Here is a 24,791-nt window from a genome sequence, read left to right as displayed (position 1 = left end):
GGGACTTGGTTTCTTCTGGTATCTTCTTAACATTCAAACTATGAATGTACTGAGATTCCCAGAACATTCAGTATCTCCAAACGCTATTCCCCTCCCTAAAATCCTTTAAAACCTTCCCATTGTCCTAGGGCATCCTGACTCACCCCCAGCCTACTGTGCCCAAGCCTGTCTGGCCCTGCCTCCTCTCTAGCACCAGGTTCCTGCCTACTGGCCTTATCACATTTCCTCAAACAGAACAGACTCAGCCCAGTTCAGAGCCTCTGCACTTGCGCTTTGCAGATCTCCCTATTTAGGAGTCCTAGCCAATGCAATAACACAAGAAAGTGAAATTAATATACAGATTTTTAAAAGGAAATAAAACTGTCTTTGTCTGCAAATACATGATTGTCTACATAGATAATCTGAAAGAATCAACAACAACAAAAAAAAAAAAAAACCTGTTGCAACTAATAAGCAATTACAGGACATAAGATTGATATTAAAATGTCAATCGCATTTCTATATATCAGCAATGAACAAATGGAATTTAAAATTAAAAATTCAATTCCAGGGGTTGTCTGGATGGCTCAGTTGATGAAGCATCTGACTCGACCTCAGCTCAGGTCTTTATCTCACAGTCACGAGTTCAAGCCCCACATCAGGCTCCGTGCTGGGCGTGAAACCTACTTAAAAAAACAATTTTTTTTTGAAGCTTGATTTCATTTACATTTGCACCAAAAATAAATGAAATAATTAGGTATAAATCTTACAAAGTATCCACAAGTCTATATGAGGAAAACTATAACACTGAGGAAAGACATCAAAGAATTAAATACAAGAAGAGATATTTCATGCTCGTGGATAAGACGGCTCAACATCATTAAGATGTCAGTTCTTTCCAACTTGACCTATAGAGTCCATGCAAACCCAATCAAAATCCCAGGGTTATTTTGGGGATATCAACAAACCGATTCTGAAGTTTTTATGGAGGAGGCAAGAGACCCAGCATTGCCAATATGGTGTTGAAAGAGAACAGAATTGAAGGGCTGGCATTACTCAACTTCAAGATGTACTAGAAACCTACAGTAATCAAGAATAATAGACAAATAGATCAATGGAAGACAGCTCCCATCCTTCCTCACCCCACTCACCTCCAGCCTGTGGGATGTTCCTTTGTTCCAGGAACACAGTGTATATCCTCCTCACCTCCAGGCTTTGGCACATGCTGTTCCCTTGCCTGAAACACTCTTCCCCATCCTTCACCTGCAGTCACCTAGCTAATTCCTACTCCTCCTTGCTGTCTTCCCTTCAATATGCTTTCCCTCCATTCCCAGCCCCTAAGCCCGAGGCCTTGTCCCCCGACCCCAGGAAAAATGCTAGGCTTTCCCAGAATCCAATTTTCCCCTCACTGCCTTTTGCACACTCTCAAATTGTTGGAGGGTCATTTGTATTTATTCTTTGAATGGCTGGTGTCCCCTTCTAGGCTGGAATCTTCATGAAGGCAAGGAATGAATGCACGTCTATTCCCCAGGATGTTGTCTGTTAACAAATACTGATGGGCTGGCAGATGGATCTGTAAATAATTTTGGCCTCTGTGTCCCTGTGCTGGAATCAATCTGTGTGGGTTTGTTTAGCCATGTTACCCGAGCCGATTTCCCTTTGTCAAGGTGTCTGCAGGTTTAGTTAAATGACAGTCCCTGTGGAGGATGGAGAAGCTCCCAGCTGCTTCCCCTTGTTGAGAATAAGAAGTTCATACGAAAATACCATCACAAGTCCTAGGCAGTCTGCACTCAGGGACGCATGGGTGCTGCAGAGAACTGGGGGAAGGCAGTCAAGGGACCCGCACCCCAACCCCCCATCGCCTTTCTCCATAGCACGTGGAACCCTCTAAGGTACTAAATAATGTGCGTAGTTATTTGTCTCCTATTTGTCTCTCTTGATTGAAATATAAGCTGCATGTGAACAGGTGTTTTGTTGATTTCATAGCTGTATCCTGAGTGCTGAGAACAGTGTGCGATATTCTAGTGCTTGATAAATATTTATTCAATGAATGAACAGTCAATTAATGAATGAAATGCACCACACAGTGAAATGCAGCATTTCTTCACCTGCTACACATCCATCATCACCGGCGTGAAAAAGGCAAAGGCTCTTTCTTCTGTATTGTCCCCAACCCTGGGGGCACTAGAGTGAGCAAAGGAGGAAGGAGGGTAGACAGGGTAGAGAGGCTAGTCCCTCCCCGCTAAGGACCCTAAACATTAACGACACCTGAGTAGAAGGGATTAGACTTGAGAGATGCAGAGAAACTCAGTTCTGGTGACCTTTTCTTAAGCCCCTGGATACAGCAATACCTGAAGCCAGATCGTTTCTTGCATTAGTTTTCTACTGCTACATCAGTTTACCACACACTCCATACATTCCATACAGCACCTGTTTTTTGGATCACAATTCCATAGGTCAGAAGTTCAGCGCAGCATGACTAGGTTCTCAGCTCCGGGTACCGCAAAGCTGAAATCAAGGTGTTGAGTTTCTTACCTGAAGGCTCTTCAAGCCGACAACACAGTGAATCTGAGTCTCCAACATCCCCTGTCTCGGAGCCCTAAACTCAGATTTAAAGGGCTGGAGTCATTAACTCACGTCCACCTGCGTGATCTCCCTTTCGATTAACACAAGGCCAACTAATTAGTGACCCGATCTAAACTTGCACAATCCCTTCCGTCACATAACACCACAGAACCACAGAAATAGTATCTCAGTAAATTTACGGACTCAAGAAGAGGTGACACCAGGCTCACTGGGGGTCACCCAGAATTCCGCTCACCACACGTCGGACGCCTCGGTGAGATGAGACCTTCCATACCATTGAATTGTTCACTTTAAAGGGGCGAATTACTATTTCAACACGTTACAATGAAGCCAAAAAAAGAAAAAAAAAAAAAAAAGGAAAAAGAGCCTTGATGAAACAGAAGACCAAGAAACCCAAAGATCAACACGGCTTGGGAAGGCGGGCTTGTCTGCACTATGTCTGCGTGAAGCGGAGCCTTAAGCGCGGACGCCCTTCCTGGACAACTGCACAGGCACAACAGCTCCGCGGGGAGGGGGAGGGGAGCTAATCTAATTATGGTTGAAACTTCTCATATTCCCGGCCGTCAACCGGACGCACCGCTTATGAAAACTCTTGCTCACAACCGCCTATAATTTGATAGGTTTGTGAAAGAGAAATCCTTCTGCACTTCCTCCCACGAAAGGAAACTTAATGGTTTATGATGAGCGTTACAAATCAGTTCTTATCTCAAAGGGAAACACGCTGGGGCTGTAAGAGCCAGAGGCCATCCTTCTCCCTGGAGCACTTTCCAAAGAGACCATTTATTAAAAAGTAATTTGTAGATCCCTCTGATAGGGGGACAGCTTAATCCATGGCGCCCCTCGGCTAGGGAGGTGTGTGTGTTGACGACCAGGGGGTGTCACCGAGACCCGCACGGTCCCGAGGGCTCCGAGGCGGCCAAGCTTGAGGCCCGTGCTCACCTGGCGTCCTTCTCACATGACGGTCCCACACACTCGCAGGGGTGACCTCCAGCAGCCACGTGTGACTCAGGCTCGGGTCCAGGGCTGCCCGGATGAGGACAGGGCACCTGACCTAATCAGGGCCAAGAAGAACGTGCCAAATGTCACTGCACTCAGGAGACCGAGATTGAGCAGCTAAATGGCCAGGGAGGACAGGGTGGCCACCTGGGATTGGGACCACGTGCCTTCCCAAGCCTGGGCCCCACCTCCTACCTGCCACTTCCCGCACGTGTCCCGGGTCCTGGCCGCACACTCTCCCCTAAGTCCAGCCCTCTGACCGGGTGTCTGCCCTGCACGACCAGAAGTTACCTTATACACTTGCACAAACCCTGTTTTGTTTCGTCCCCCGAGACAAGATCTCAGAGTTTCGAAAAAGGGATCCAGCTAAGCGCTGGCACCAGAGGGTTAGCCCTTCCTCCGGCAGCAGGAGAGTGGGAGCCAAGGGACATCGTCTCCGACGCCACCAGGCGGGCCAAGGTCCAGACAAGGTCCGCGGCGGTGACTGACGGAGACCCGCCTGGGTGACGTGAGCCCAGCGGGCTTTGTCCACAGGATCTCAAGCCCCACAGACCGAGCGCTCGGGGCACCAGGCAGGAACCACAGGGGCCGTGGGGCCAAGAGATGGCATGTTACACGCGGAACCGGGGGACCTGGATGACGCCCCGGGAGAAGTGACCTCCCTCCACTCGACCTCCTTTCCTTCCCTGGCTCAAAACCAAGTCCCAGGAAACAGCATGTGACAGGCCAGCCCTGGACCAGTGCCCAGCGCCCGGACAGCAGGGTGGGAGAGAGAGGCCTCGCCCCTCTGCTTTCCGGATGGAAACCGTCCCTGGGAATCGCCCTCAACCCTCCCACCCGGGGAGGGAGGCTCCCAGAAGGAAGCCGGGCAGCTCCAGAGAGGGGACGTGGGTCCCGGGGAGCCACAAATGGCTCCTGTCCCCTACCCGTCACCTGGGATGGGACCACCATGAGCCTTGCATGCCAGACTCATGACTCTCAGCTTCCCTCCAGGGGCAGGCGGGGTCAGGGGACGCGTGATGGCTCCTCGTGGAAAAGGCAGCTCTCTGGACTCAATTCCGGCAGAAGCCATGCTGGGCTGTACTCACGGGATTATTTAGTTTTACAACGAATGTTTACAACTCTTACAATAAAACTGATTTTCATTTAGGGAAAAAAGCGCCACGGTTTCTGAAAGTGGCAAACCAGAAGCTGAGGCCGCTGGGCTCAAACTCCTCCGGTTGGTCGTCTGCCCGCTTTCTGTCCTCACCGCGGCCCCAGCGCTGTGGTCGGTTCCCGGGGGGGTCAGACGGCGGCTCCCCAGAAACACCGCCTGCAGGCGCCTGGCCGGGCTCTCCAGTTACCGCGGCCCGTCCCTTAAACCGCCCGCAGCCCGATCGTATCAGGAACCAGCGAAGCGGCCCCCGCCTGCGTAGACGCGGCTGACACGCGCCCACGTCTGGCTGCCCGCACTTCTCGGAAACGGGGTCATCCGGCCGGTTCCCTTTCACTGCAGTGGCCTCTTGCCATGGGCCCGTCGAGCCGTGTGCCCAGCAGCACGTTCGGGGGGCCTGTCACCCCTTCCCGGAAGAGCGGCCCCAAGGCCCCAGGCGCGGTCATGCGGGTGCCCTCGGCATGTCTGCGGGGGCGCGTTCCCACCAGGGCGCGAGTGGTGCCCCCCCGAGGTGGGCACGGGCCTGCACCGGCCGACCCGCCCTGGGCCCCAGGAAACCCTCGCCCGTCCTACAACGTGGGCTCAGGCCCCTCGGAGACCTCCCATCCCGGCCTCACCCCTGCCGTCCCGGAGATCTCCACACAGAGCGGGCTGTGCTCCCGGCCGGGGGTTTCCGGGGACCCCCCTCCAGCCCGTCCCGGGAGAGTGAATCTCATCGTCAGCTCCGTCCCCCTGTCCCCGTCCTGGGGCCTGGAGAGGAGGCACGACCCCCCCGGAGGACAGGGACGCTCTCCAGGCAGAGCCGCGGCCAACGGCCCGCGCATTTTGGGATCCACACAGGCCTCTCTCAAGCCGGCGGCCACACCTGACCTTCCTCCTAGTCGGTCAGCAGCAGACGACACTGCCTTCGTCGCATCTCAGACACGTGATGAGGTGCATCACCGTTCACGTGTCACTAGGTGGGGAAACACTGACAGTTCAATTAGGAGGCGATGGCCGGGGCCCCATCGATGACACGACACCACGAGGTCAGAGGGACGTCAGCACGGAAAAGGGGGCATCTCCGGGCCCCGGAGAGTTGTTGTTCTTTCTGCTTTATAGATCCAGAAACCGATTCCGAGGGGTTCCCGTCTGTTCACACACACCCGGCGGGCCACAGGTCAAGCCTGGGCTGTGACCTCTGCCCCCTGGCGACCGACCCCAGTCTGGGGTGGGCAGGAGGTGTGCTGCCCATCCCCCTCCCGGGAAGGCCTTGCTGCCCAGTGTGGGACGTGGGCTCCTCAGACAGCCTCCCAAAGAGCCCTGAAGGACGGGTCCACGCGTTTCGCCAGTGGTGGCGGTTTCAGGCTGGGGGTACTGGTTGCCCTTTAAAACTGGCCTGGGATTGATGGAAGAACGGGGATGTGCTGAGGGACTGGAGAAAAGGCAGCAGCCGGGAAAGCGTCTCCCCAGGTGAGGGAACTGGCTGGGAGCAGAGGGGAGAGGCGGGGAGAGAGGAGGACAAAGACCATCCCTCCACCCTCCACCCCGGGAGGCAAGACGCGAGGAGGTGAGAGGCTGCAGCTGAGGGAAGACCGGAGGGTCGGCTCCGCGTTTGCCACAAACCCTCGTGTCAAGAAGCACGTCATTCTTGCCCAGCCAAGGTGGTTTTGTGGCCACACTGGTTTGCACAGTTGTTCATTCCGTAGATACTTACAGAGGCAAACTGGGGGCTACCTCGCTCTTTCAAGTGCTCGAGATAGAGCGGGGAGACAAAGCGTCAAATTTCTTCCCTCGGAGCTTACTTTTTGGAGGAGGGAGATTAGAAACTAAAGAAAAAGAGTGAAAGGACCTCGTACCAGACACAGGTTACACGCCCCATCCGATTTTCCCAGCCCCACCTGTCTCCCACCACGGAAACTGATTCCCTGCAGGGCCACGGGACCCCATGTGCTCTGACCGCCTCCTACTCACCCCGTTGGCGAGGGAGGGGTCCCCCACCCCAAACAGGAACTTTTGGTAAGTTGAAGGTTTGCTGTTCCATCAGAGGCTGTGAGTCCCGCACAAGTCCCTCGCGACCTCAAGGCGTCACTCTCCCCGGGACCCATCTCAGCATGTCCTGAGATGGACGTGGTCTTCTCGGAACCCCAGCAGAAGCGGGGTCTCGTCCGTCCCGCAGGGTCCTTTATCCTGCCCTGGGCAGCACCAAGGGATGTCAGAGGGGTGCGCGGTTACAAATGAGGGGACTGAAGCCCAGGAGGAAAGACGACCTGCCCAGCCCTCACGTGGTGGCAGAGCTGGGACCTGAACACTTGCCTCTGGTCAAGGAACGTCAGAGGTGCTGTGACAGGTCCTCTGGATGCTGGCGTGAACGTTGAGGCTCATTCACGACAACACAGGATGCGAAACCTTTGGCAGAATCTGCAAGCCGTGCCTGCATGACTGGGATGCTTTTTCTGTTGGGATGTTGGTTTGGTTTTTTTGTTTTTTAATTAAGCTCCACACCCAGCATGGGGCTTGAACCCACGACCCCGAGATCAAGAGTCTCCACACACCGAGCCGGCCAGGCGCCCTGACTGCCAGGCTTTGAATAAAAGTCTTTCCAACCCAAGTTATCTGGGACATCGACCCCGCTTTCCCTTCCCCAGCCTGTGCTGGTTCTCCCGAATACTTGAACCTGAATTCATAGTTTGCATCCGGGCCTCCGGTTTCTTACTTCCGCCTGCTGGGAGGAGAGCAAATGAGGGGACATTTAATAACCTGTTTCCACTCTCTGCTCGCATGATATTAATTCGAGTACACAGGATCTTTCGTGCTTCGCCAACACAAAGACGCAATTTCATACGTGAGTGAGTCAGTGTCGAATGGGAGGGGGAGGCGGGAGGGAGGCCGTGTTTTCTTGACTCCTCTCAAATGGTTTCTTATTTCATATCGATACAGATCAGGGACCGTGGATTATGCCGACAAGCTCATAAAGTGGTTGCTACTCACCAACAGGGCTAAGGTCTTGTTTCCTTGACGAGTTGTTGATGGTGATTGCAGAGGATGTCCGTGAACTTGAAATTGCCTCGGTTCCCCACCAGGGACCTTGAACTTGAGCCCTTCCTCCTCCACACAGAGGTACAAATGACACTCATGGTGTGCTCATTGTCGAGGGACATGGAGAAGAGCAATTAGACTGAGTCGTAGGAGAGGGAAGGACGCATCGCTAATTGGAGCGCATTACAGGCTTCGAGAAGCTGACGCGGTATAAACAGCAAAGCCCCACACGTGACAGGCAGAGATGAACGTATTTGGAGCCAGAGGTCATTAACACGGACAACTGACGGGTTCTGTGACCCGGAGGGGGAGGGAAACTCACTCTGCCATGCCACAGTATGTAAACATGGAATTTTATTATTTTTCACAAGCCATTATCTTCACACGATGACTTCAGGGATCCTTCAAGGAGGATAACTGATCACCTGACAAAGAACTTGTAGCATTTCCTTCTCACAGTAGAAGAGGGAAACACCAACCATCCAGCTCTTTTGAGCAGAGAAGGAGCATTTTTCAGAGGAAACACCGCAAACTTTGTAACAACGGGAGCCCAGGGAAACACAAACGCGTCTCGCCTTCTTGACGAATAAGATTTAATTGGGAGCCTCCTCGTGCCGGGAAACGAAGGTTCGCCCGTGCGACGCAGGGAGAAGCCACAGGCCAAGCGTGAGTCTCGTTGAAATACAGCCACACGTTGGCCTCTTCATTATTCATAAACGACCCTGTGACGGAACTTCACCGCTCCCCCGATTTGCAGTTAATTCTCTGTCTTTGCTCCCAATGCTGCTTGTGCTTCGTAATGACATCGTCCGTTCACCCCTCAATGGGCGCAGATGGAACACAGAGGCCTGGGGTTACCCCCTCGAGGAATTTTCATAATGTTCACATGTCGTGGGGGTACAACCCGCGAGCGCTGAGGTTGCTGGCCCAGAGATGCGCCCGTGTCTCCGGGGCCCCGCCCCAACCGCAGCTGGGTGTGCTCCGAACTCCCGGCCCCGCGGTGCTCGCCACTCAAGGCCCCCGAGGCCGCTACTGCCGTTCGGAGCCCGACGCCTCTGTGACTCCGGACGCGTCCTGAGGCTTCTGCGCAAAGCCCTGCGCCCGACTTGGCCCAGAACAAGGCCCCGCTGTTGACTGAGCCCAGGCCCCTGCCGCCCACGCCGGGCTTCCTTGCTCAGCATTTCCTGACCCTCTGCACTGGTTTCCTCTGAGACGTGACCAAGGCCCTAAAACAGAGGTCCACCGTCCCACCCAGGCTCTTAGCCGGGAAACAGGCTGTGACGGGCAACGAGGAGGAAAACGAGAGGCCCAGACCAGCAAAGATCCCTTTACAAATGGGAACATCCAAAAAGGCCAGTGTGATCGCAGTCATACCCCGGCTTCAAACCTTCCAGACGGCCCTCAGCCCTCAGGACGGAGCCCAAACTCCCACGGGACCCACCCCTCACCAGACCCACCACCCACCGCTCACAGTGTCCCCCTGGTCCCGGCCACACTGGCCTCTCCTCTGGCCTTAGACACACCACGCTCCTGGCACCTGAGGGCCTTTGCACATGCTGTTCCCTCCTCCTGGAGGATCTACCCCAACCCCTCACCTAGTTACCTGCAGCCCACCTGTCAGGTCTCAGAAAAAACAGCACCTCCTTGGAGGCTCTGCTATGTTTCTCATCAGCCCCCAGCTCGTCCCAGGGCCCAGGTCTGGTCCCCAAAGCCCCTCTCATGATGCCATGTGTCTTTCTTTCCCAGCAAGGACCACATATAATAACATGAGGTCTTTATTAGGTGAGGATGATCCAAATAGATAAAAAGGCGACTTTAGGTGAATCCAGTTAATTTGGGTACCAAAGTTCCACAGCAAATATTTGTGATGTATCTACAACATTTACCTGGGATTTACTGCAGGCCAGATCTGTTCTCAGTACTCTACGTATTTTAAAGCAGTCAATCCTCCACACCATAGATACTGTTATTATTATTCCCATTTTACAGATGGGGACGCTGAGGCACAGGAAGTTTTCCCCACTGGCAACTGGCAGGGGAGCTCCTGTTCTCAACCACCTCTTCTGAGCAAAGGCTTTATCTAGAAAAATGAAACTAACCTTGATGGAAAAATAAATTTAATCTCATGTGTAACAACTCCCAGGTGATGGCGGGAAATGCACCCTAATTCTCAGAGTAATCCAAAAGAATCAAGCACCGCTTCCGTGATATTTCCGATACGAGTGCAGGGCGTCCACTGCCCTTCCCTCCAGGTTTGACTTCCACGCTGATCAAAGGAGAGTCGGGGCCTCTGCAACCTCCCCAGGGCCTCGCCTGTCCCTGGGGGTCGGTTCTCCCCCCGGACAGCCCGCCCCCTCCTCTGCCCCAGGGCTTCTCTCTGGTGTTAAGGGCCTGAATCTGCCAGATCCTCCTTGGCTGTGACCTCGTGGGTGAGGGTCGCCCGCGGCCATGTGGTGAGGTGGGCCAGCCCACCAGGGCCCCCTGGTGCCCCCACCCTGTCATCTGCCGTGAGACCCCTGGAGGGGACCCGCCTGGTCACTCGCACCCATGCGTCGCAGAGGACGGCCAGCTCTCACAGCCTGCTGTGGAATGTTCAGGAATTTCATCACCTGGTCGCTGGGGATCAGCCGGCAGGAAGATTCACCCCTCGGAAACCAGCAACTGCTACAAACCAGGGCGATTTTCCCCTGGAGCCCGGGTTGACCAGCAGCCCCTGCGGTCACATCTCTGGCACAGCTCTGACCTTGGGGTGGAGATCCTGTCATCAGAGTTGGGCTCGCCTTCCGCGTCCAGACCCCAGCTTTCCCCGAGGCAGGGGTCGTGAGCCCCGAAACTGCTCTGCTGAGACCCCTCCTCTCCCAGCACCTTCCTGCGGGAAGGACAGAAACAGGTCTGGGAAGGGCGCCTGGCCCTCGACCCTGCAGTGACAATCATTTCAGCTGCTTTCCATAAATCAAGAAATCTTCCGTTTTAATTCGTTCATCAAAGATATTTTTCCTTTCCGAGATGTCGACTTGGTTCCTTTTTTTAGTTTCTTTGTTAAACAGTCAACTGCCTGAATGTGGAGCGTGGTTAGTGGAGATACCTTAATTGGCTAATTTGCTTAATCTCTACGAGGGAGCGCAATCAGAAGGCATCTCAGCAAAAGTGTTCTTTCCTGCCCGGGCTGCGGGGCCTGCAGGGGGCCGGGCAGGGGAGGGGGGCCCATGCCCCACCCGCTCACCCGGACTAGAATCCCCGAATTTTCACACGCCAGCCAGCCGCACAAGGCGGGAGCCTGCGTGCCAGCCGAGAGGCTGAGGACCACTTCAGATGGAGGAGGAAGCCCCTTAGTTTCTGCCAGTGGGAAGGCAGGGGGAGGGCTGTGGATCCCTGGGGAGCTCAGGCCAGGGTCAGAGCTGCACCCGCACCAGCCCCGCCCACCCCCTCAGCCTCACCCCGCAGGCCACGCCCCCGGGGCCCCCCTCCCTGCGGGGCTTCCTACCAAGGGGTACCAGGCACAGGGGGAGAGAACCCGCTCCCCTAGACTCTCCCTCTGGGCCAGGGCGGAGCTGAGGTGAGAGGTCCAGATGGCCTTTCCAGGTTCAGCACCAAGGACACAGCCCCTCCCACTCCCAAGCTCTCTCTGAAAAGCAGGTAAACCGCGGTCAGTGGTGGCGTCTCTCCCAACTGGATGGGGGCCCCCAGATGTAGGGTGACGGTCAGGTGGAGGCCAAGGGCGCAAGCAGAACAAAGGGGAGAGAAGTTTACCGAGCACACGAAGGGCACAGTGGGACGAGACAGCAGAGGAGAGGCTGTCCGCCATCGGGCAGTGGATGGGAGTCGCGTTTAAAGCGGAAGGTGAGGGGGGATGGAAACGTACGGAATCTTCTCTGTTTTGGTACCTGCGCCTGCTTGTGAGCAGCCCGTTGGTCAGTTAGGCTCTGTGGATGTTTTAAGGTGGGTGCACCTGTTGGGCCTGTCAGCATTCAGCCCGGGCAGCGGCTGTGGGCCGCTTTCCAGGTTCCGTCACTCCAGCCCGGTGCCACAAAGCGGCCTCTGCGTTCACAAGGTTCACAAGCCCTGTTCAGGCAGATTTTCACCCTCTTTCCTTATCACTAATTGGCTTCGTCATATTCCTTCCCCGGACATTATTACCTGAGATGACTGGTGTTTATTTTGTGGTCACCAGATAAGTTTCTGACCTCTCTAAGCCTCAAGGTTCTTGTCTTTTTAAGGCTGTTGTTAGAGGGGCGCCCGGGTGGCTCAGTCACTTAGGCATCCGAGTCTTGATTTCGGCTCAGGTGGTGATCTCACAATTTGGGAGTTCGAGCCCGGCGTGGGGCTCTGCACTGAGCCCTCTCTCCCTCTCTCTGTGCCCCTCCCCTGCTTACTGTCTCTCTCTCTCTTTCTCTCTCTCAAAAAGAAATAAATAAATAAACATTTTTTTTTTAAAAAAAAGGGTTGTTAGAAACAGATGAGTAATATAGAAAAAAGTACCTGATACAGCACGCGCTCAGTCGTGTTGACCTGTCAATTCCCGCCTCCGTCCTTCTTTCTTTCTCTTCACCCTTCTTTTCCTTCCTTTCCTCCCTCCTTTTCGGCCTTATTATCCTTCTCCTGAATGACAGAGAGACAGGTGCTCCTCAGATCTGTCTCGACTTAACCTTTAGTTGGTAAAAGCAAACAGTGTATAGATTCCCCCTGTCGCACAGCGACAGCCGTGATGGGAGCTATTTTTACAGGGCGTGTCTCTGACCACAATTCCCGTCTGTGTCTGACTGACTTGATTTGAGTTTTGTTCTCCTCAGCTTACTCGTTTGAAAAATGCCAAAGCTACTGGAAAGCTTAACGCATCGTACGGTGAACATCCGCTCACCCCATCTCCTCTATCTCAGTCACCAGCTGCTGACACGGGACCAGCCTGTTTCAGTGTCCATGTGTATTATTTATAATATATGTCAGGATTTCCCCTGCCCCCCCCCCGTTTTTGGGCCCAAACATTAGAGAGTACGGTGCAAACAACGTGATATTTCATGCCTAAACTCTTCAGAATATATGTCACTGAAAAAAAAAAACCAAAACGATTCTTCTACAAAGTGTCCAAACCATTTGTACCCTTGTAACATTTAATGTTGATGCAGAAATCTGGTTCAATATAGTCCAAATTTAGAGCTTTTCCCCCCTAATTCTCAGCGATTGTGCATTGCCTTTAACTCAGCTGCTACGACAAGGCTTTTTGTCTTTCATGATTTCGCCTTTTCTTTTTTTTTTAAGATTTGTATCTTGGACCAGAAAGCCAAGAAGTACTCAGAGGATGATAGGACAAATCAAGGAAACAGAAACTGGAATAAATCAGTTTCGCTCCCACTGCCACATCTAGGAATATTTACACATGAAAAAATGAGGGTAATGGATGTGAATACATGGTGTGAAAAAAAAAAGGTCCCACGAGTCCATAATGACACCGAAATCGGTGGTTAGGAGAGAGAGTTCTTCTTCACGGAAGGAGGGAAGCTGATCAATGCACTGTCCCCTCTGACCTCACCCGGGGGTCAGCACAGACCCTCCTTCTTTGAGCTCTGCCTTGTGCCCAGCCCTGGTCTGGTCCCGGAAATGCACAGAAGGAACCTTGGCCTCCAAACATGGAGTCAAAGCTCCGGAGTCTGTGTCCGTGGGGTCTTGGGCATTTGGACCATCTCCGGATGTTTTCCAGATGATCGCAACTTCTCCATCGGAGGGATAATACATATATTTGTTGCTTCCTTCTCCTGAGCAAACCAGGCGCTCTGGTTCCAGAAAAAGACGGTCGCTAGAGAGGTGCACTCGGGAGCAATCTGCGGGTTCCTGGTGGTCCCATCAAGCGAGACAGCCGGGTAATTGGGACGATGACCGCCACGGCTGCCGTCAGGATCCGTGGCGGCAACGCCATCCAAGGGCATCTCTCAGGAAGCATCACCCCAGCACCTGCCAGGAAAGGAGGCTTGCGCAGCCGGTCCGCCCAAGCCCCTCTGACACTGACGCCCGGCTTGACCCCAAGCAGCAGCAGCGGCTTCAAAGCCATCAGGCATCGGGGTGATGCCTGCAGAGTGGTAGAATCAGAGCATTTGCTTCAGCACCCGGCTCTTCGAGGACTAAGCGTCAGCTCGGCAGCCCAGGAGAGGGTCTCGAAGGCTTCATTCCTTCATTCCGCAGGTGTCTCGGGAGGGCCTGAGATGCGCCGGCGACAGCTGAGGCCCCCGGGGAAGCGGCCAAGGCCCGGCCCCAGGAGGAGCCTCGACGGAGGGAGACACACAGCAGGCAGTGACAGCCCAGGACAGTGAGCGCAGCCACCGGCCGATGCCATCTGCCCCCTCGTTCCTTGACACTTGCCCCTCGGTGGCCTCTCTCTGCCCCTGAGGCCTCCGGCTGCAGGTCACAAGCTGACGTCCCGGAAAGCAGCCCTGGCCAAGGGCCGGACGGGAGCTGGTGGAGCACACGTCCCCCCGAGGCCTGTTCCCCACCGTCTCCCACGGGACCCCGGGGGGACTGAGCCCCGCACCCGCCGTGGTCACCTGCTCACCGCCCAGCAGGGTTGGTGCCATGATCCTTCTCCTTCCCGTCTCCCTTCCCCGCAAGAGCTCCCTGGGTCTCCTCCAGATAAACCGCTACACTCACACCCAGTCTCGGGGTCAGCTTCTGGAGGAATCCAGCATAAGGCCCTCGGTAAGGCACGGAGTCGTCACGTGGCGGTGAGTGGCCTGGAGATGTGTGGAGTAGGAGCGGGGGTGGTCGTGGAGGGAGGGGGCAGGCAGAAGGAGCCCACGGAGGAGGTGACGTTGGAGCAGGTGCCCCGGAGGTGAGGGAGCAGCGGTGGACACGTGGGCAAAGATCGGGGGAGAACAGAGCAAAGGTGAAGACCCAACAGGGGAGCACCAGGCCTGTCCCGGGAAGAGCGAGTGTGGCAGGAGCAGGGGGAGAGCCCCGAGAAGCACGGAAGAGATGAGGGGGCCGGAGGGGCCAGGGAGCGCTGGGCCCTGTCCACCAGGTAAGAGCAAGACCGGGAGATGGCAGGCTCGGTGCATTTGCTTATGCTGTTCCTTTTAGCTAGGATGCCCTTCCAGCACCTCTGTGTGTGCAAATCCAACTCATCCCTCAGGGACCATTTAACCTGCTCTTGTCACCCCGAAGAGCCCCCGTCACCACTTCCCCATGAGCTTCCCAACTGACAAGAATCTGCCTCCTGCGAACAGCCACAGCACTCCACCGAAATTCCTGTCCTCTCTTGTAGATTACAGTTATTTCGAGACAAAAGTCCTCATCGATAGGATCTTTTTGACCTGAGTCCCCAGAGTTATTACAAAGTTGTAAAGAGCGACAAGGCCATCAGAGTCCAGAAGTGTCCACTGATGAACAGATCACTTATAAAATTGATCCCCAGAATCCACGCCGGCAGGTTCACAGCAGCACCTGTCTCCCCTCTATCAGCCACCCCACGTCCTCACAGGCGAGTGTCCCCGTGGATGACACATAAACACCCGCCCACATAATCCAAGTAAATGAAAACAGAGTGCAAAGTGAAAAAAAAAAACACACACCTTGCAACAGCTCCAGCCTTTCATGACTTTCATAAAATTGATGTCGGTGAGAACAGCTCACAAAGCCAATTGACGCCTGAAGGCAGGGCTGGGAGACCGAGTGATCATCAGCCTGGCTGACGGGTGCTTTCAAAGAGAACTATTTGTCTCTGAAAGAATGCAGAATCCTTTGGGGGAAATCGACGAGCCCTGAGATATTTTCCAAAACAAAACTTCCTTTGCTTGAACTGTGGACATTAAGTATAAGGTGGAGGAGGGTTACAGGAAAACGACACCCCCAAATCAATACTCTCTCCATTCTCTGTTGTAAGTATCAGCGCGTCGTTACAAGTGAAGCATCACTTCTGTTAAATGTAAGAAAACACACTTCCTTTAAAACTTTCCACTTGGGCTTTTCTTTTCAATGTTTATTTATTTTTGAAGCAGAGAAAGACAGAGCGTGAGCTAAGGAGGGGCAGAGAGAGAGGGAGACACAGAAGCCGAAGCAGGCTCCGAGCCCCAAGCTGTCAGCCCAGAGCCCGCCGCGGGGCTTGAACTCGTGAACCGTGAGATCATGACCTGAGCCAAAGTCGGAGACTTAACTGACTGAGCCATCCAGGTGCCCAACATTTATTCATTTTTAAGGGACAGAGACAGAGCACGAGTCAGGGAGGGCAGAGAGAGAGGGAGACACAGAATCCGAAGCAGGCTCCGGGCTCTAAGCTGTCAGCACAGAGCCCGACGCGGGGCTCGAACTCACCAGCTGTGAGATCATGAACTGGGCCAAAGCCAGATGCCCAACCAACTGAGCCACCCAGGCACCCCAAACTTGGCTTTTGAAGTTAGTGTCTCAAACATGTTTCCACCAGATCTGTCCTCTTTATTTGGAGCAGTGGAGTCCCTGTCTTCAGTACGTTTCATTTAGAGGGACATTTTCTCTGGTGGACGAGGACCTCCTGTGCTTGTCCTCTATCTCCTTTTCGACCAAAAGAAAAACACGGAGACTAGAGAATGGACATTATTCTCCAGCCTAGAACATCATAGAGGCCAGCGAACATTAGATGAACGGACACCCAAACAAACCAGAGACATTCCGCTTTGCTCGTGTATGCAAGCTGGTCAAAAAGAAAACAGAAATTCACACCCAAGATTTACCATCTTGTCACAAAACTAAACGCAAGGTTCTGGAAAGCCCGGCTTCCCTGGCAGAGCCCCCAAGAAGCTACAGAGTAACGTAAGATAAGAAGTCTGGTTTAGGGGCGCCTGGGTGGCTCAGTCGGTTAAGCGTCCGACTTCAGCTCAGGTCATGATCTCGCGGTCCGTGAGTTCGAGCCCCGCGTCGGGCTCTGGGCTGACGGCTCAGAGCCCGGAGCCTGTTTCCGATTCTGTGTCTCCCTCTCTCTCTGACCCTCCCCCGTTCATGCTCTGTCTCTCTCTGTCTCAAAAATAAATAAACGTTAAAAAAAAAAAAAAGTCTGGTTGAATTCACTTGGCCTAGAATGAGCTGTGTAACAAATGATGCCAGCACCACGGGTTAACGATTTGTAGGAAAATTAAAGTTAAAATGGATTCCATCCCATCCCTTATGAAAAATTAAATTCTGGTGCCTTATTAAGACTTAATTATAGGGGCCTCTGGGTGGCTCAGTTGGTTAAGTGTCTGACTCTTGATTTTGGCTCAGGTCATGATTTCATGGTTCATGAGTTTGAGCCCCATTTCGGGCTCCGTGCTGGCAGCGTGGAGCCTGCTGGGGATTCTCTCTCTCTCCCTTTTTCTGCCCCTTCTCAGCTTTCTCTCACATGTGCTCTTAGAGTAAATAAATAAACTTAAAAAAATACTTAATTACAGGGGCTCCTGAGTGACTCAGTCAGCTGAGTGTCCATTTCTTGATTTCAGCTCAGGTCATGATCCCAGGGTCATGAGATCGAACCCCAAGTCTGGCTCCACATTGAGCATGGAGCCTCCTTGGGATTCTCTCTCTTTCTCTCCTTCTGCCCCTCTCCCCCACTCACAGTCTCCCCCCAATGAAAAAAAAAGACTTAATTATAAAAAATGCAATTAAAACTTTATAAGAAAATCTAGGATGATACAAATACAATATAGCAGTTGGGGAGAACTCACAAATCAAGAACAGGAATTCTGGGAATCAAAGCAAAAAAGACATTTTAACATTAAAATTTTGCACGTCATAAGATTACATCAAGGAAATCTACATCGAAACTATAAGTCTGTAAAATTATCGGTAAAGCAAATGATAGAGAAAGGGTTAACTTCTAGAGTATACCAACTGTTCTTGGAAAGTAACCAGAAAAAGGAACAAAGGTTATAAGGAGACCACTCCCAAAAGAGAAATCCCAACAAGGAAAATAAAGGAAAGAAAACAAAGAAAGAAAAGAAAGAGAGAAAACAAAAGAATGAAAGAAAACAGCCGAGAGAAGGAAAGAAAGGAAGGAAAAAATGTTTGAATTCACCAGTAGTCAGAAAATTTCCCATTCAACTCTGAGTTATGACCTATCCCTGTAAGACTGGCAAAAATTTAAAAGGGCTATAAATCCCGTTGTTGGCTGGGCTCTGGGGAAAGCGTACTCTCCCACAGTCTGGTAGAAATGTGGAACCGTACCGTCGTTTCTGAAGGTAATCTGGCAACATTTAATAAGATTTAAAAAGTGCAAACGCCCTGTGTATACACCCAGCTCTTGAGCGGCTGGAAATCGATCCTGCCTGTGCCCGTGCGTACAGGAACATGTACTGTGGCATTGTTCCAGTGGCGCAGAACCAGAAGCAAAACAGATCCGCATTTCTGGGAACTTCACAAATATATCCAACACGTAGCATATTGCACAGCCTCTGTGAAGAATCAAATTTAGAGCTACACAGGAGGGCTCAAAGGTGTTTCTACAAAGTATTAAGAACAGCGGGACGCTGGGGCGCCTGGGTGGCTCAGTCGGTTAAGCATCCGACTTCAGCTCAGGTCACGATCTCGAGGTCCGTGGGTTCGAGCCCCGCGACGGGCTCTGGGCTGATGGCTCAGAGCCTGGAGCCTGCTTCCGATTCTGTGTCTCCCTCTCAGAAAAATGCATTATATGGTGCCATTTTTGTAAAACAATGACTCTCCCCCCCCAAAATGCCCTTGCACCTGTGTGCGTGTGTGTGCGTGCGTGCGTGATGCACTTTGTAGGATTATGGGATTACACAAGTAGAAAGAAAAACATGGAAGCACAGAGGCTAGTCCTGCTTTGTCTTGTTTTTTAGTGCAGGCTCTGTGTTGATGGAGACACAGACGTGAGGGGGAGGGAAGAGAGAGGAAAGTGACCACAACAGGCCCCGTGCACCATCCATTCCCATGGGTGCACACGTGTGTCTATACATTCGATGCTGACAAACACCAAACCACCTGGACTCGGGCAAAAGCAGGTGACCCCAAATCTTTACCTGCCTGAGACCTAGAGAAGGTGGTGGAGGGACAAGGGGATCCGAGCCAGGTCTCCGAGGATAAATAAAACGCTGACGAACAAAGATGGCAGTAAGAGGGGAAGACAGACAGAGCTGCTGACAAAGAAATCCTTTTAAACCAAAAGCCTATGAGGTGGGCAAAATTCTGAGATGGCGCCTGAGATTTCCGCCCCCGGGTGTATAACATCCTCCCCCTGAGAGTGGGTGGGACTGGTACGTACAGTGGGCTTTCACTCCCAAGCCTACATTATGTTTTATGGCAAAGGCAGAGGGCTTTTGCGGGTGTGATTAAGGTCCCTAATCAGTTGAGCCGGAATTAATCAAAAGAGAGGTTATCCTAGGTGGGCCTGACCTAATCTGGTGAGCCATCTAAAAGAGAGCCCTGGACCTCCCTGGAGGGAGAAATTAAAACCCAGAGAGATGCTTCCCTGCTGGCATTGATAAGGTAAGCTGCCATGACTTCTGCAACTGTAAGAAAATTGATTCTGCCAACACTTGAGCGTAGAGGACCCTGTGCCTTAGATGACATTCCAGTTCCAACCAACACTTTGAAGCCTTTTGAGACTCCGAGCAGAGGGTCTCAAAGTTGGGATCTCTTTTCATATGCTTTTTAAACATATGTATTTCTTTTCAGGGTCACCTGCTCCTCTGGCAGATAACACTGATTTTCCATTAACGGTGATGATATAAAGTTGCTTTTAAAAATAAGCTTTGGGGCGCCTGGGTGGCGCAGTCGGTTAAAGCGTCCGACTTCAGCCAGGTCACGATCTTGCCGTCCGCGAGTTCGAGCCCCGCGTCAGGCTCTAGGCTGATGGCTCAGAGCCTGGAGCCTGTTTCCGATTCTGTGTCTCCCTCTCTCTCTGCCCCTCCCCCGTTCATGCTCTGTCTCTCTCTGTTGCAAAAATAAATAAACGTTGAAAAAAATTTTTTTAAATAAGCTTTATTGGGAGAGAATTTGCATGCAGTGAAACTCACCAGTTTTTTTTTTTTTTTTTTGATGTTTCTTTATTTTCGAGAGACAGAGAGACAGAGACAGAGCACAAGCATGGGTGGGGCGGACAGGGAGTGGGGCACAGAATTTGAAGCAGGTTCCAGGCTCCGAGCTGTCAGCACAGAGCCCCACTCGGGGCTCTCGAACCCACGAACCGTGAGATCATGACCTGAGTCGAAGTCGGACACCCAACTGACTGAGCCACCCAGGCGCCCTGAAAAACACCAGTTTTAAGTGAACAATGTGACAAGTTTTGACAAGTCATGGAACCATCAAAGAAGTCATGGTATAGAACGATCCATCGCCCCCAGAAGGCTCCTTCCTGCTCCGTTGCAGTCCCCTTCATCCCCCCTCCCCGCCCCCCCCGCCCCAGCCGTACCAACGACTTGTAATCATTACAAATCGTTTTCATTTCTTTGGGATAAATACTGAGAAGCGAGATCACCAGGTCAAAGGGTAATCGTATGTTTAGCGTTACCAGAAACTGTAAAACCATTTTCGCAAAGTGGCCGTGCTATTTGAACTACCGCCAGTAACGTAGGAGTGTGCCGTTCTTCCAAACACTTGCCAACACTTGGTCTTGTCGACCTTTCTAGTTTTAGCAATACTGTTGGGTGCACAGTGGTATCGCCTGGGGATTTGGCTTCTCGTCTACAGAGAGGTCAAAGCATCTTTTCATGTGCTTAGTTGACATTCATGTATCTTTTTGGTGGAAATGTTGGTTCAGATCTTTTGCCCTCTTGAATCACGTTGTTTGATCATCTCTATATCGGGGTGGCCCCCGGAATCTCCACCATCTGATGTGACTTCCATTATTGCATCACACTGCATGGAAAAGGGACTTTACAGGTGTAGTGAAGATTACTAATCAGCTGACATTAAAATAGGGAGATGGTCCCCGAGTATCCAGGTGGGCCCCCCAGAATCACATGAGCCCTGAAAAACAGACGACTAAGGTACAGAGATTCGAAGCATGAGGACTTGACCCGCCATGACCTTGACCTGACCTGGGAACCCTAAGTTCCTGATGAGAACCACGGCCTCTGCGGATACCTAAGGTATCCTTTTAGCTGTTAAGCCCCTTGACGGAGAGCTACATAACGCTGGACTTCTGACTTACAGAACTGGGAAGTAATAAATGGGTATTGTTTTAGGCCATTTAATTAGTGGTAGTTTGTTATGCTGCAGTAGAAACGTAATTTACCATCTCTGTATTAAAAGCAAAAAAAAAAAAAAGTTAATTTAAGAGATCCATATGGTTCAGGAAAAACGTGAGCACATTTTTTTGTGTGTGTGAGCGGAATTGAAGTACTTACCCATGTATTTACAACGCAAACAAAATGCCCTCATGTGAAAAAACACAGCCCACCCTCCACCCTCACACACCCTCCCGCCCGGCCCTGGAGACGCGTGAATTTCCGACTCCGGTTTCCAGACTCTCTGGTCACGGTTTGAATTTTCCTTCTCACGGCTCCCCAGCCAGGAAGGACCTGGAAGCTGGGGGGCTCTTCATTCAGAGGGAATGGTCCTACTCTCATTTCCAGATGACGTCATCCCCGAGGCAGCCAAATCTCTAATGTGGAGGTGTTTTCTTCTTTTCTTTGTTGTTGTTGTTGTTTTCCTCCTTAGACCCAGGATCCAATCCAAGCCATGTTTGCTTCCCCAACATGTTAACGCAAACAGCCTGCTTTGCAAACTAAAGAGGCACATGCTACCTTAATTACACGGTTGCTATTGAAACACCCGAGTGATAGACAAAACCCTCCATTTGGGAGGGAAATGAGTTGTACACAAACAAGAGCACATTTCATCTTGAATTAAAATCTCCGACACTCCCTTGGCAGAGAACTCTTTGGCGGTTTCTCTTCCTCTCTTCGCAGTGTTACCCCCTCCCCCCCACGGGAGATTTTCTTGGCAGTGGGCCGGGCTTTGAGGCCCCGAGGCTTCTCCTGTAATCCCCCTTCTGGCTCATTCTCTGGCCTTTGTTGGGGCTACTTGCTCCAGGCCGCCTCGAGCCCCCACCGCCCTCCGCAGCCCTGTCCCTTCCTGTGCAGTCCCCTCCCCCAGCCCCTAAGGAGTAAAAGTTGTCAGGTCTGGGAGGAGCCGCCCCTCGCCCCCCCCCCCCCCCAGGCCAGGGCTCACCAAGGTGAACGAGTGATTGGGCGTGATGAATAACAGTCCGCCCGAGACGCAACTCGGGGAAAGTGCTCGCTTTAGCCGAAAACTCCCAGATTTATTGCCGAGTGCCACAAATAATGAAATCATCAATCTTCCACCGACTTAAAGAGGGAATCTACCGCAGCAAGTTTAAACCGGGCAGTGGGGAAAAGCCCAGCAATTCAGGCTCTAGGATCTCTCTGTCCCCCCCGCCCCCCACCAAACACACACACACACACCTGCCCTGTGCCCTGGGGACTATGCCCAGTGGGTGCCTGGCCCCATGGTCTGCCCTGGGGTGGAGGGGTTACCAACACCCTGACCCGCCACCCACAGGGGCCCAATGGTCCCCAACCCCCAAACTCACTTAGGCTCTGAGAATGGGCGTCTGTGACTGAGGACACGGGACAAGGTGAAAATCATATCCTACAAAATATGCGTAGACCTGCTCTCACCACCTCCATGAACAGCATCTGGCTCGGACCAGCACAGGCCTCCCAGGCCTCCCTGCTTATGACTTTGCCTCTATAGTCTATCCTCCCCACTGCCGTGGGAGGGATCCTGCCAGGACTTTGGTCCGATCACGACCCCCCACCTTTATCCACACTTCCAGGGCTCCCAACTCCCTCAGAGGAAAAGCCCTCCCCATCCAGCCCCCCCCCCGCCCCCACCCAACCTCTCAGACCTGAGCATATTCAGTTTGCATTATCCTCCTGCGAGAAAAGCACCCTGATGATGATACAGGGTTTCCCAAAACGCAGCATATCCACCTCCAAAGACTATCTGGATCCTTCTCAGATGAATGTTGCTTATTCTCAGAGCAAAGAGTATTTGGTGCGTATCGGCCCAAAATAAAACTAGCCATACACTGATGAATAAAAAGCTCAAGTAAATAGGGGCGCCTGGGTGGCTCAGTCAGTTAAGCATCTGACTCATGATTTCAGCTCAGGGCGTGATCTCACGGATCCCTGCTGTGAAACTCTGCACTGGGCATGGAGGCTGCTTAGGATTCTCTCTCTCCTTCTGCCCCTCCCCTGCTCGTGCTCTCTTGAAAGAAAGAAAGAAAGAAAGAAGAAAGAAAGAAAAAAGAAAATTCAAGTAAGTAGATTTAAAGGAAAAATTTAACTAACAGAAGAAATAGTATAAGGCAAATGATAACGGTCACAAAAGTAGCTCGGGGATGCCTGAAGTTAGGGAAAGGCTGGTGCAGTAGAAAAATCCCAAGTCTGGGTGTCTGTGGGCTTACAGGCACACCCTCCCTCTGCCACTTGCTGACCCCATGACTTTGGGCACCCCGAATGGCCTCCTGGGCCTCCCGATCCTCGTGTGCGACATGAGGAGGTTATGAGGGCTCTGTGGTTCCTTGTCCTTCAAGTCCAAAGACAGAGGGTGCTTGTGTCATGAATTCCAAAGGCAACACCTGGACCAGGCTACCCCACAGCTCCGGCTGCGGAAGGGCCCTTTCTGTGCCTGGTCACAGCCCTCCCTGGGCCTAAGGACACCCCACAGGGCCGCCCCTACCTCTCTGTGTTGAGTTAGGCGTCTGTCACGGCAGCCAAGGGGCCTTAATGGATAAAAGGGGCTCTAGACCCTCAAGTCTTCCTGGGCCTTTGTCCAGGATCCCCTCCCTCGACCTCCCACCTTGCCCACCCAGCCCAGGCCACCTGTCGGCTCCCCGCAAGCCATCTTTTGACCTCCCTTCTCTCATGCATGGCTCAGCTGCATGCTGACCGGGACAGGCACACCTGAGCCACTCTGCCCAGTGTGGCCCCACTTCCCCAGGGAGCCCACAGTGGTCTGGATGCTGTCATTGCACCCAGCACGGAGCTGGTGGGACCCGAGACTCCTCCCATTGTTTACCGGGCGGGGGCGGGGGGGGGGGCACCACATGACCACGTGGTTCACTCAGCCCAATGCGCTGCACCTTCCTGTGTTAACATCCCATCGCCCCCACTGGCACGGACACTCTTCAGGTTTGCAGCAGACGGTCCGATCATTTCCCACCACACAAATCACCATGGGACAGCTTTAATGATACATGTTGCATATTAAAGTACACATTTTATGTGTCGAGGGGTGAGCCTCAGAGCTCCCACCTTGCTGAACTTTGTTTTCCACATTAGAACATTCTAAAGAACGGGGGCGCCTGGGTGGCGCAGTCGGTTAAGCGTCTGACTTCAGCCAGGTCACGATCTCGCGGTCCGCGAGTTCGAGCCCCGCGTCAGGCTCTGGGCTGATGGCTCAGAGCCTGGAGCCTGTTTCCGATTCTGTGTCTCCCTCTCTCTGCCCCTCCCCCGTTCATGCTCTGTCTCTCTCTGTCCCAAAAATAAATAAACGTTGAAAAAAAAAAATTTAAAAGAACATTCTAAAGAACGCCTTAGAGTATCCACCAACGTACTCTTTTACGTTTTTTTTATTTTATTTTTGAGAGAGAGAGAGAGACAGGGCACAAGCCGGGGAGGTGTAGAGAGAGAGAGGGAGACACAGAATCCAAAGCAGGCTCCAGGCTCTGAGCTGTCAGCACAGAGCCCGACGCGGGGTTCAAACTCACGGACCACGAGATCGTGACCTGAGCCGAAGTCGGTCGCTCAACCCACTGAGCCACCCAGGTGCCCCTCCGCCAATGTAGTCTTAATTGTAAATCATAGTTAATAAATTCTAGTGTTCTGAGCACATCTTCACAGGATCTATGCAGCATGACCTTGGATTTGTTCTTGACTCCTTTCTCCCTTTCACGTCATTTTCAACTGATCAACAAATCCAACCCGCTCTCCTTTCAAAATACATCCTCAACCCGAACTCTCCTCCCACCTCCGCAGTCCCACCCTGGACCTGGGGCCCTCATCTCTCCCCGGGATTGTGTGGAACCCCCTCACCGGCCCCCTGTCTCCATCTCGCCCGCTACAGGCCACATGGCACATAG

The 24,791-nt window shown here is 52.6% G+C and overlaps 1 long non-coding RNA gene across 1 annotated transcript; it reads right to left on the bottom strand.

Annotated features, from left to right (window-relative positions):
- Positions 1-324: 324 nt before the first annotated feature.
- Positions 325-7,923, bottom strand: LOC147582780 (uncharacterized). The gene is made up of 3 exons (XR_015249507.1): positions 7,685-7,923; positions 6,668-7,149; positions 325-662 (listed from the first exon to the last, which is right to left on the bottom strand). It is a non-coding gene; the product is annotated as an uncharacterized LOC147582780 (long non-coding RNA).
- Between the last annotated feature and the right edge of the window lie 16,868 nt (positions 7,924-24,791).

Source organism: Puma concolor, chromosome A3 (assembly GCF_028749965.1).
Source record: "Puma concolor isolate L17-30 chromosome A3, mPumCon1.1.hap2, whole genome shotgun sequence".
Lineage (NCBI taxonomy): Eukaryota > Metazoa > Chordata > Mammalia > Carnivora > Felidae > Puma > Puma concolor.
Note: the sequence above shows the minus strand (reverse complement) of the source record. Positions and strands in the feature narration are given on the sequence as shown.